Source organism: Manis javanica, chromosome 5 (genome assembly GCF_040802235.1).
Source record: "Manis javanica isolate MJ-LG chromosome 5, MJ_LKY, whole genome shotgun sequence".
In the NCBI taxonomy this organism is placed as follows: Eukaryota; Metazoa; Chordata; class Mammalia; order Pholidota; family Manidae; genus Manis; species Manis javanica.
The window spans coordinates 140,455,363-140,468,012 of record NC_133160.1 but is presented as its reverse complement, the minus strand read 5'-3'; the positions used below and the strand labels follow the sequence as shown (position 1 = coordinate 140,468,012).

Sequence of the window (12,650 nt, the reverse complement as noted above, 5' to 3'; positions counted from 1 at the left end):
AAAAGTACACATCCCACAGCTGGATGTCTCAGTGAATTGTCTTAAACTGAACACACCAGATTAAAACCCAGAACATAAAACACCAGATAGAAGACACTGTCTGTTTTTTTCTTTTTTGGTATCATTAATCTACAATTAGATGAGGAACATTATGTTTACTAGACTCCCCCATCACCAAGTGCCCCCTACATAACCTATTTACAGTCACTGTCCATAAGCATAGTAAGCAGCTGTAGAATCACTACTTGTCTTCTCCGTGTTGTACAGACCCCCTGTACCCTCCTCCCCACATTATAGATGCTAATCATAATGCCCCTTTTCTTCCCCCTCCCCCTTATGCCTCCCTCCTCTCCCATCCTCCCCAGTCCCTTTCCCTTTGGTAACTGTTAGTCCATTCTTGGGTTCTGGGAGTCTGCTGCTGTTTGCTCCTTCAGTTTTTTCTTTGTTCTTATACTTCACAGATGAGTGAAATCATTTGGTACTTGTCTTTCTCCACCTGGCTTATTTCACTGAGCATAATACCCTCTAGCTCCATCCATGTTGTTGCAAGTGGTAGGATTTGTTATCTTCTTATGGCTGAATAATATTCCATTGTCTATATGTAGCACATTTTCTTTATCCATTCATCTACTGATGGACATTTAGGTTACTTCCATTTCTTGGCTATTGCAAATAGTGCTGTGATAAACATAGGGGTGCATCTGTCTTTTTCAAATTGGGCTGCTGCATTCTTAGGGTAAACTCCTAGAATTGGAATTCCTGGATCAAATGGTATTCCTATTTTGAGTTTTCTGAGGAACCTCCATACTGCTTTCCACAATGGTTGAACTAATTTACATTCCTACCAGCAGTGTAGGAGGGTTCCCCTTTCTCCACAACCTCACCAACATTTGTTGTTGTTGGACTTTTGGATGGTGGCCATCCTTAACGGGGTGATGTGATATCTTATTGTGGTTTTATTTTGCATTTCTCTGATGATTAGCAATGTGGAGCATCTTTCATGTGTCTGTTAGCCATCTGAATTTCTTCTTTGGAGAACTGTCTGTTCAGATCCTCTGCCCATTTTTTAATTGGATTATTTGCTTTTTGTTTGTTGAGGTGCATGAGCTCTTCATGTATTTTGGATGTCAACCCTTTATCAGATCTGTCATTTATGAATATATTCTCCCATACTGTAGGATGCCTTTTTGTTCTATTGGTGGTGTCCTGTGCTGGACAGAAGCTTTTCAGCTTGAAATAGACCCACTTGTTCATTTTTGCTTTTGTTTCCCTTTCCCGGGCAGATATGTTCATGAAGAAGCTGCTCACATTTATGTCCAGTAGATTTTTGCCTATGTTTTTTTCTAAGAGTTTGATGGTTTCATGACTTACATTCAGGTCTTTGATCCATTTCAAACATACTTTTGTGTATGGGGTTAGACAATGATCCAGTTTCATTCTCTTACATGTAGTTGTCCAGTGTTGCCAACACCAGCTGTTGAAGAGGCTGTCATTTCCCCATTGTATGTCCATGGCTCCTTTATCAAATATTAATTGACCTATATGTTTGGCTTAATATCTAGGCTCTCTATTCTGTTCCACTGGTTTGTGAGTCTGTTCTTGTGCCAGAACCAAATTGTCTTGATTACTGTGACTTTGTAGTAGAGCTTGAAGTTGGGGAGTGAGATCCCCCTGCTTATTCTTCCTTCTCAGGATTGCTTTGGCTATTTGGGCTCTTTTGTGGTTCCATATGAATGTTAAAACTGTTTGCTCAATGGGCGGAGCCAAGATGGCGGCGTGAGTAGAGCAGTGGAAATCTCCTCCCAAAAACACATAGAGCTATGAAAATATAATAAAGAAAAATCTTCCTAAAATAGAGACCACAGGACACAGGACAACATCCAGACCACATCCACACCTGCAAGAACCCAGCGCCTTGTGAAGGGGGTAAGATACAAGCCCCAGCCCGGCGGGACCCGAGCGCCCCTCCCCCCGGCTCCCGGCGGGTGGAGAGAAACCGGAGCAGTTTTTTTTTTGGCGAGCGCTTTTTGGAAGCCTTAGAGGGACGGGCCCCCGTTGCTGGGGAGGCAGGGTGGCGGGACCGGTGAGGAGGTGCCTGGGAACGGCGCCGGAGGACAAAGAATATCCCGCGTTTCTCCCTGCGAGACCTGGGGGCGGGTGCCTGAGACCGGTGCCTGAGGACGGAGGAGGTCGCGCGTTTTTCCCCCTTTTTTTTTTTTCTCTTTTGGGCGAGCGCTTTTTGGAAGCCTTGAAGGGACGGGGACCCCAGTGCTAGGGAGGCACGGTGGTGGGACTGGTGAGCGGGTGGCTGGGACCGGCGCCTGAGGACAAAGAATATCCCCCGTTTTTCCCTGCGGGACCGGTGGGCGGGTGCCTGAGACCGGCACTTGAGGACAGAGGAAATCGTGCGTTTTTCCCCTTTTTTTTTTCTCTTTTCTGCGAGTGCTTTTTGGAAGCCTAAAAGGGACAGGGACCCCGGTGCTAGGGAGGCAGGGCGGCGGGACTGGTGAGCGGGTGCCTGGGACCGGCACCTGAGGACAAAGAATATCCCGCATTTTTCCCTGTGGGACCGGTGGGTGGGTGCCTGAGACCAGCACCTGAGGACGGAAGAAATCGCGCGTTTGTCCCCTTTTTTTTCTCTCTTTTTGCCGAGTGCTTTTTGGAAGCCTTGAAGGGACAGGGACCCCGGTGCTAGGGAGGCAGGGCGGCGGGACTGGTGAGCGGGTGCGTGGGACCAGTGCCTGAGGACAAAGAATATTGAGCGTTCCTTCCCTGCGGGACCGGTGGGTGGGTGCTTTTTGGAAGCCTTGAAAGGACAGGGACCCTGGTGCTAGGGAGACAGGGCAGCAGGACCAGTGAGCGGGTGCCTGGGACCGGCACCTGAGGACAAAAAAAAAAAAACAAAAAAAATCGCTTGTTTTTTCCTTTTTTTTCCCTTTTTTTTTTTTTCTCTTTCTTTCTGTTCCCTCTCTCATTGTTGCTGTTGTTGTTTTGGTTTGGAGAGTGCTTTTTGGAAATCTTAAAGGGGCAGGACAGGTCACTTAGACCAGAAGCAGGGAATCTGGGGATCTCTGGGCACTCTAACCCCCTGGGCAGCAGGGAGCACAGAGGCCCCTTACGGAGATAAATAGTCTCCTGGCTGCTCCCCCTCCAACGGGGCTCCACCATTTTGGAGGAACAGCCCCAGCCAGGCCAAGCCCACAGCAACAGCAGAGATAAACCCCAAAGCAACTGGGCAGGAAGCAGAAGCCCTGTCTGCGCACAGCTGCCCAGCACAAGCCACTAGAGGTCGCTATTCTCCCAGGAAAAGGCTACAAACCAACAAGAAGGGAAGCTCTTCCAGCGGTCACTTGTACCAGCTCTGCAAACTATCTCTATCACAATGAAAAGGCAAAACTACAGGCACACAAAGATCACAGAGACAACACCTGAGAAGGAGACAGACCTAACTAGTCCTCCTGAAAAAGAATTCAAAATAAAAATCATGAACATGCTGACAGAGATGCAGAAAAAAATGCAAGAGCAATGGGATGAGATGCAGAGAAAAATGCAAGAGCAGTGGGATGAGATGCAGAGAAAAATGCAAGAGCAGTGGGATGAAGTCCGGAAGGAGATCACAGATGTCAGGAAAGAGATCACAGAAGTGAAACAATCCCTGGAAGGATTTATAAGCAGAATGGATAAGATGCAAGAGGCCATTGAAGGAATAGAAGCCAGAGAACAGGAACGTATAGAAGCTGACAGAGAGAGAGATAAAAGGATCTCCAGGAATGAAACAACACTAAGAGAAATATGTGACCAATACAAAAGGAAAAACATTCGTATTATAGGGATACCAGAAGAGGAAGAAAGAGGAAAAGGGATAGAAAGTGTCTTTGAAGAAATAATTGCTGAAAACTTCCCCAAACTGGGGGAGGAAATAATCGAACAGACCATGGAATTATACAGAACCCCCAACAGAAAGGATCCAAGGAGGACAACACCAAGACACATAATAATTAAAATGGCAAGGATCAAGGACAAGGAAAGAGTTTTAAAGGCAGCTAGAGAGAAAAAGGTCACCTATAAAGGAAAACCAATCAGGCTAACATCAGACTTCTCAACAGAAACCCTACAGGCCAGAAGAGAATGGCATGATATACTTAATGCAATGAAACAGAAGGGCCTTGAACCAAGGATACTGTATCCAGCACGACTATCATTTAAATATGATGGCGGGATTAAACAATTCCCAGACAAGCAAAAGCTGAGGGAATTTGCTTCCCACAAACCACCTCTACAGGGCATCCTACAAGGACTGCTCTAGATGGGAGCACCCCTAAAAAGAGCACAGAACAAAACACACAACATATGAAGAATGGAGGAGGAGGAATAAGAAGGGAGAGAAGAAAAGACTCTCCAGACAGTGTATATAACAGCTCAATAAGCGAGTTAAGTTAGGCAGTAAGATACTAAAGAAGCTAACCTTGAACCTTTGGTAACCACGAATCTAAAGCCTGCAATGGCAATAAGTACATATCTTTCAATAGTCACCCTAAATGTAAATGGACTTAATGCACCAATCAAAAGACATAGAGTAATAGAATGGATAAAAAAGCAAGACCCATCTATCTGCTGCTTACAAGAAACTCACCTTAAACCCAAAGATAAGCATAGACTAAAAGTCAAGGGATGGAAAAACATATTTCAGGCAAACAACAGTGAGAAGAAAGCAGGGGTTGCAGTACTAATATCAGACAAAATAGACTTCAAAACAAAGAAAGTAACAAGAGATAAAGAAGGCCACTACATAATGATAAAGGGCTTAGTCCAACAAGAGGATATAACCATTCTAAATATATATGCACCCAATACAGGAGCACCAGCATATGTGAAGCAAATACTAACAGAACTAAAGAGGGAAATAGACTGCAATGCATTCATTGTAGGAGACTTCAACACACCACTCACCCCAAAGGATAGATCCACCGGGCAGAAAATAAGTAAAGACACACAGGCACTGAACAACACACTAGAACAGATGGACCTAATAGACATCTATAGAACTTTACATCCAAAAGCAACAGGATATACATTCTTCTCAAGTGCACATGGAACATTCTCCAGAATAGACCACATACTAGCTCACAAAAAGAGCCTCAGTAAATTCCACAATATTGAAATTCTACCAACCAATTTTTCAGACCACAAAGGTATGAAAGTAGAAATAAATTCTACAAAGAAAACAAAAAGGCTCACAAACACATGGAGGCTTAACAACATGCTACTAAATAATCAATGGATCAATGAACAAATCAAAATAGAGATCAAGGAATATATAGAAACAAATGACAACAACAACACTAAGCCCCAACTTCTGTGGGATGCAGCGAAAGCAGTCTTAAGAGGAAAGTATATAGCAATCCAGGCACACTTGAAGAAGGAAGAACAATCCCAAATGAATAGTCTAACATCACAATTATTAAAACTGGAAAAAGAAGAACAAATGAGGCCTAAAGTCAGCAGAAGGAGGGACATAATAAAGATCAGAGAAGAAATAAACAAAATTGAGAAGAATAAAACAATAGAAAAAATCAACGAAACCAAGAGCTGGTTCTTTGAGAAAATAAACAAAATAGATAAGCCTCTAGCCCAACTTATTAAGAGAAAAAGAGAGTCAACACAAATCAACATAATCAGAAATGAGAATGGAAAAATCACGACAGACTCCACAGAAATACAAAGAATTATTAAAGACTACTATGAAAACCTATATGCCAACAAGCTGGAAAACCTAGAAGAAATGGACAACTTCCTAGAAAAATACAACCTCCCAAGACTGACCAAGGAAGAAACACAAAAGTTAAACAAACCAATTACAAGCAAAGAAATTGAAACAGTAATCAAAAAACTACCCAAGAACAAAACCCCGGGGCCGGACGGATTTACCTCGGAATTTTATCAGACACACAGAGAAGACATAATACCCATTCTCCTTAAAGTGTTCCACAAAATAGAAGAAGAGGGAATACTCCCAAACTCATTCTATGAAGCCAACATCACCCTAATACCAAAACCAGGAAAAGACCCCACCAAAAAAGAAAATTACAGACCAATATCCCTGATGAATGTAGATGCAAAAATACTCAATAAAATATTAGCAAACAGAATTCAACAGTATATCAAAAGGATCATACACCATGACCAAGTGGGGTTCATCCCAGGGATGCAAGGATGGTACAACATTCGAAAATCCATCAACATCATCCACCACATCAACAAAAAGAAAGACAAAAACCACATGATCATCTCCATAGATGCTGAAAAAGCATTTGACAAAATTCAACATCCATTCATGATAAAAACTCTCAGCAAAATGGGAATAGAGGGCAAGTACCTCAACATAATAAAGGCCATATATGATAAACCCACAGCCAGCATTATACTGAACAGCGAGAAGCTGAAAGCATTTCCACTGAGATCGGGAACCAGACAGGGATGCCCACTCTCCCCACTGTTATTCAACATAGTACTGGAGGTCCTAGCCACGGCAATCAGACAAAACAAAGAAATACAAGGAATCCAGATTGGTAAAGAAGAAGTTAAACTGTCACTATTTGCAGATGATATGATACTGTACATAAAAAACCCTAAAGACTCCACTCCAAAACTACTAGAACTGATATCGGAATACAGCAAAGTTGCAGGATACAAAATCAACACACAGAAATCTGTAGCTTTCCTATACACTAACAACGAATCAATAGAAAGAGAAATCAGGAAAACAATTCCATTCACCATTGCATCAAAAAGAATAAAATACCTAGGAATAAACCTAACCAAGGAAGTGAAAGACTTATACTCTGAAAACTACAAGTCACTCTTAAGAGAAATTAAAGGGGACACTAATAAATGGAAACTCATCCCATGCTCATGGCTAGGAAGAATTAATATCGTCAAAATGGCCATCCTGCCGAAAGCAATATACAAATTTGATGCAATCCCTCTCAAATTACCAGCAACATTCTTCAATGAATTGGAACAAATAATTCAAAAATTCATATGGAAACACCAAAGACCCCGAATAGCCAAAGCAATCCTGAAAAAGAAGAATAAAGTAGGGGGGATCTCACTCCCCAACTTCAAGCTCTACTACAAAGCCATAGTAATCAAGACAATTTGGTACTGGCACAAGAACAGAGCCACAGACCAGTGGAACAGATTAGAGACCCCAGAAATTAACCCAAACATATATGGTCAATTAATATTTGATAAAGGAGCCATGGACATACAATGGCAAAATGACAGTCTCTTCAACAGATGGTGCTGGCAAAACTGGACAGCTACATGTAGGAGAATGAAACTGGACCATTGTCTAACCCCATATACAAAGGTAAACTCAAAATGGATCAAAGACCTGAATGTAAGTCACGAAACCATTAAACTCTTGGAAAAAAACATAGGCAAAAACCTCTTAGACATAAACATGAGTGATCTCTTCTTGAACATATCTCCCCGGGCAAGGAAAACAACAGCAAAAATGAGCAAGTGGGACTACATTAAGCTGAAAAGCTTCTGTACAGAGAAAGACACCATCAATAGAACAAAAAGGAACCCTACAGTATGGGAGAATATATTTGAAAATGACAGATCTGATAAAGGCTTGACGTCCAGAATATATAAAGAGCTCACACGCCTCAACAAACAAAAAACAAATAACCCAATTAAAAAATGGGCAGAGGAACTGAACAGACAGTTCTCCAAAAAAGAAATACAGATGGCCAAGAGACACATGAAAAGATGCTCCACATCGCTAATTATCAGAGAAATGCAAATTAAAACTACAATGAGGTATCACCTCACACCAGTAAGGATAGCTGCCATCCAAAAGACAAACAACAACAAATGTTGGCGAGGCTGTGGAGAAAGGGGAACCCTCCTACACTGCTGGTGGGAATGTAAATTAGTTCAACCATTGTGGAAAGCAGTATGGAGGTGCATCAAAATGCTCAAAACAGACCTACCATTTGACCCAGGAATTCCACTCCTAGGAATTTACCCTAAGAACGCAGCAATCAAGTTTGAGAAAGACAGATGCACTCCTATGTTTATTGCAGCACTATTTACAATAGCCAAGAATTGGAAGCAACCTAAATGTCCATCTGTAGATGAATGGATAAAGAAGATGTGGTACATATACACAATGGAATACTACTCAGCCATAAGAAGTGGAAAAATCCAACCATTTGCAGCAACATGGATGGAGCTGGAGAGTATTATGCTCAGTGAAATAAGCCAAGCGGAGAAAGAGAAATACCAAATGATTTCACTCATCTGAGGAGTATAGGAACAAAGGAAAAACTGAAGGAACAAAACAGCAGCAGAATTACAGAACCCAAAAATGGACTAACAGGTACCAAAGGGAAAGGAACTGGGGAGGATGGGTGGGCAGGGAGGGATAAGGGGGGAGAAGAAGAAGGGGGGTATTAAGATTAGCATGCATGGGGGGGAGGGAGAAAGGGGAGGGTGGGCTGCACAACACAGAGAGGACAAGTAGTGACTCTACCACATTTTGCTAAGCTGATGGACAGTAACCGTAATGGGGTTGTTAGGGGGGACCTGATATAGGGGAGAGCATAGTAAACATAGTATTCTTCATGTAAGGGTAGATTAAAAATTTAAAAAAAAAAAAAAAGAAAGAAAGAAAGAAAGAAAAGGGGATTACTCGTTAACAGGATAAAACTATTGGTAAATCAAAGATCAACGCATGCTTTAAATATCCTTAATGTTGATCACTTAAAGGGTGTCAGATGATCAGCTATGGAGGTACTCTTTTCTGATAATATTCCTTTCTCTTAATTAAAAAAAAAAAAAAAAAAAAGCAGTTACTGTGTGCTGACCTCCAATGAGTTCTGCACAGTGGTATAGAGGGCATGTCAAAGTGTGGGCAAAGGGTCTGTTTGTTTCTACGCAGAAGATCAAGGCCTAGCTTGGATACCCAGAAAATGAAATAAGATACGATATGAGGAGGAGCTTCCGGCATCAGCACTCTCTGGAGGACTCGTGCCGGGGGATGATCATCAAAAAGCCTCCCCAGGGATCCGGACGATGCTGCGGTTGTGGCTGCATCCAGCCCACCGTCTCCTGGACTTGCCATAAGAAGGAGGAGGGAGATGTCTAGGCTGGCATGTGCATACAGTGAGACAACGAATTTGACTGGATCTGTACTGTTGGAACTCAACCAGGAGTTGGGAGGGGTGCAAGTTGTAGCACCCCAAAATCTCATGACTATAGACTATCTATGGTTAAAAGAACATATGGGATGTGAACAGATCCCAGAAATGGGCTGCTTTAATTTGTCTGATGGTTCAAGTACAGTTGGAAAATATCCATCATATTATAGATAAATTTTCACAAATGCCTAGGGTGCCTAAATGGTTTTCTTGGCTTCACTGGAGATGGCTGGTAATTATAGATTTGCTTTGTTTATGTCACCGTATTCCTATTATGTTAATATGTGTGTGCAAATTAGTTAGTAGTTTAAAACCTATACATACTTAAGGTACTATACAAGAAGATATGTCAAAGAAATAATCAATCCTCCCAAGTTTCCTTCATATGCTACATCTATAGCTTTTCTTCTTCCTTCCTAATTACAAACCTTAAATAGAATTCGTGCCTCATATCGAATTTACCGAGTATCATAATTCCTCCAGGTGGTAAAGATACCTCGAGACAAGTGCTGGGCATAAAAGCCACAGGGCATAAATCTGCAAAGAAGTAAAAAGCTAACCTTTGCAAACAATATGGCTTCTCTCTCACTTACCAACTTTACATTTCCCTGTATGGCCCCGGAAGATGACTGGTTAGCCAGAGACGGGTAAGATTCCTCAAGGGAGGAACAACCTAAGACAGGCACAGTCGCAGGGGGGCCATCAGGTGAGAATTTGGGGATCAACAGAGGTGAGGCTCAGAACCTCACCCCCCCTGCTTTGAGAGAAATCTTCTGCATCCGTGGATGTCTTGCTGCCCTTGTCTAGCCTGGATTAATACTTAGTCCATAGGCACACACCTGATCATCTGATCATCTACATTTGCCTTCTTACAGCACTAAACTATGTTTTCTACCTTTATCTTGCATCTACCTACCACTTCAGCATTTTATTAAAAATAAAAATAATAATAATAATAGGAGAAATGTGGGATCAACATATAAATCAAGTACAAAAATCAAATGAATATTCATATTTGACCTGATGGTTTATAGGTCATATTGCATGATCAAAACCGAAAGTTTCTGTGATGAATGCCCTTGTACTGTTCACCATGTAAGAATTTATTCACTCTGTAAGAATTCGTTCACCATGTAAGAACTTGTTCGTTATGCTTCAGAAGATTGGAGACTGACGAGAATTAGGCTTGAGATGGATTAATGATTGTACATTGAGCATTGACCCCCCTATACTGAATTTTATTGTTGTTAACAACCATTTGATCAATAAATATGAGAGATGCCCTCTCAAAAAAAAAAAAAAAAAAAAAAAATATGTTAACATGCAATGAAAAAAAAAAAAAAAAAAAAAAAAAAAACTGTTTGCTCCACTTCGTTGAAGAATGCTGTTAGTATTTTGAGAGGGACTGCATTGAATCTGTAGATTGCTTTAGGCAGGATGGCCATTTTGACAATATTAATTCTTCCTACCCAAGAGCATGGGATGAGTTTCCATTTATTACTGTCCTCTTTAATTTCTCTTAAGAGTGTCTTGTAGTTTTCAGGGTATAGGTCTTTCACTTCCTTGGTTAGGTTTATTCCTAGGTATTTTATTCTTTTTGATGCAATTGTGAATGGAATTGTTTTCCTGATTTCTCTTTCTACTAGTTCATCATTAGTGTATAGGAAAGCAACAGATTTCTGGGTATTAATTTTGTATCCTGCAACTTTGCTGAATTTAGTTATTTGTTCTAATGGTTTTGGAGTGGAGTCTTAAGGGTTTTTTGTGTACAATATCATGTCATCTGCAAATAGTGACAGTTTAACTTCTTTTTACCAATCTGGATGTCTTGTATTTCTTTCTTTTGTCTAATTGCCATGGCTAGAACCCTCAGAACTATGTTGAATAACAGTGGGGAGAGTGGACATCCTTGTCTTGTTCCCGATCTCAGAGGAAAAGCTTTCAGCTTCTCGCTGTTCAGTATGATGTTGGCTGTGGGTTTATCAGATATGGCCTTTATTATGTTGAGGTACTTGCCCTCTATACCCATTTTGCTGAGAGTTTTTATCATGAGTGGATGTTGAATTTTGTCGAATGCTTTTTCAGCGTCTATGGAGATGATCATGTGGTTTTTGTCCTTTTGTTGATGTGGTGGATGATGTTGATGGATTTTCATATGTTGTACCATCTTTGCATCCCTGAGATGAATCCCACTTGCTCATGGTGTATGATCCATTTGATGTATTTTTGAATTCGGTTTGCTATTATTTTGTTGAGTATTTTTGTATCTATATTCATCAGGGATATTGGTCTGTAATTTTCTTTTTTGGTGGTGTCTTTGCCTGGTTTTGGTATTAGAGTGATGCTGGCTTCATAGAATGAGTTTGGTAGTATTCCCTCCTCTTTTATTTTTTGGAAAACTTTAAGGAGAATGTGTATTATGCTTTCTCTACATGTTTGATAAAATTCAGCGGTGAATCCATTTGGCCCGGGGTTTTGTTCTTCAGTAGTTTTTTTATTACTGATTCAATTTCATTGCTGGTAATTGGTCTGTTTAGATTTGCTGTTTCTTCCTTGGTCAGTCTTGGAAGGTTGTATTTTTCTAGGAAGTTGTCCATTTCTTCTAGGTTTCCCAGCTTGTTAGCATATAGATTTTCATAGTATTCTCTAATAATTCCTTGTATTTCCGTAGGGTCTGTTGTGATTTTTCCTTTCTCATTTCTGATTCTGTTGATGTGTGTACATTCTCTTTTTCTCTTAATAAGTCTGGCTAGAGGCTTATCTATTTTCTTTATTTTCTCAAAGAACTAGCTCTTGGTTTCATTGATTTTTTCTATTGTTTAATTCTTCTCAATTTTATTTATTTCTTCTCTGATCTTTATTATGTCCCTCCTTATGCTGATTTTGGGCCTCATTTGTTCTTCTTTTTCCAGTTTCAATAATTGTAACTTCAGACTATTCATTTGGCATTGTTCTTCCTTCTTCAAATAGGCCTGGATTGCTATATACTTTCCTCTTAGAACTGCCTTCGCTGCTTCCCACAGAAGTTGGGGCTTTGTGCTGTTGTTGTCATTTGTCTCCATATATTGCTTGATCTCTATTTTAATTTAGTCATTGATCCATTGATTATTTAAAAGCATGTTGTTAAGCCTCCATGTGTTTGTGAGCCTTTTTGTTTTCTTTGTACAATTTATTTCTAGTTTTATACCTTTGTGTTCTGAAAAGTTGGTTGGTAGGATTTCAATCTTTTTTAATTTACTGAGCCTTTTTTTGTGGCCTAGTATGTCATCTATTCTGGAAATGTTCCATGTGCACTTGAGAAGAATAGGTATCCTGCTGCTTTTGGGTGTAGACTTCTGTACACGTCTGTTAGGTCCATCTCTTCTAGTGTGTTGTTCAGTGCCTCTGTGTCCTTACTTATTTTCTGTCTGGTGGATCTGTCCTTTGGAGTGAGTCGTG

At 40.7% G+C, this 12,650-nt stretch overlaps 1 protein-coding gene across 7 annotated transcripts in view; it reads right to left on the bottom strand.

Annotated features, from left to right (window-relative positions):
* Positions 1-12,650, bottom strand: part of APBB2 (amyloid beta precursor protein binding family B member 2) — a 381,148-nt gene that overhangs the window by 231,998 nt on the left and 136,500 nt on the right. The window lies entirely within an intron of this gene.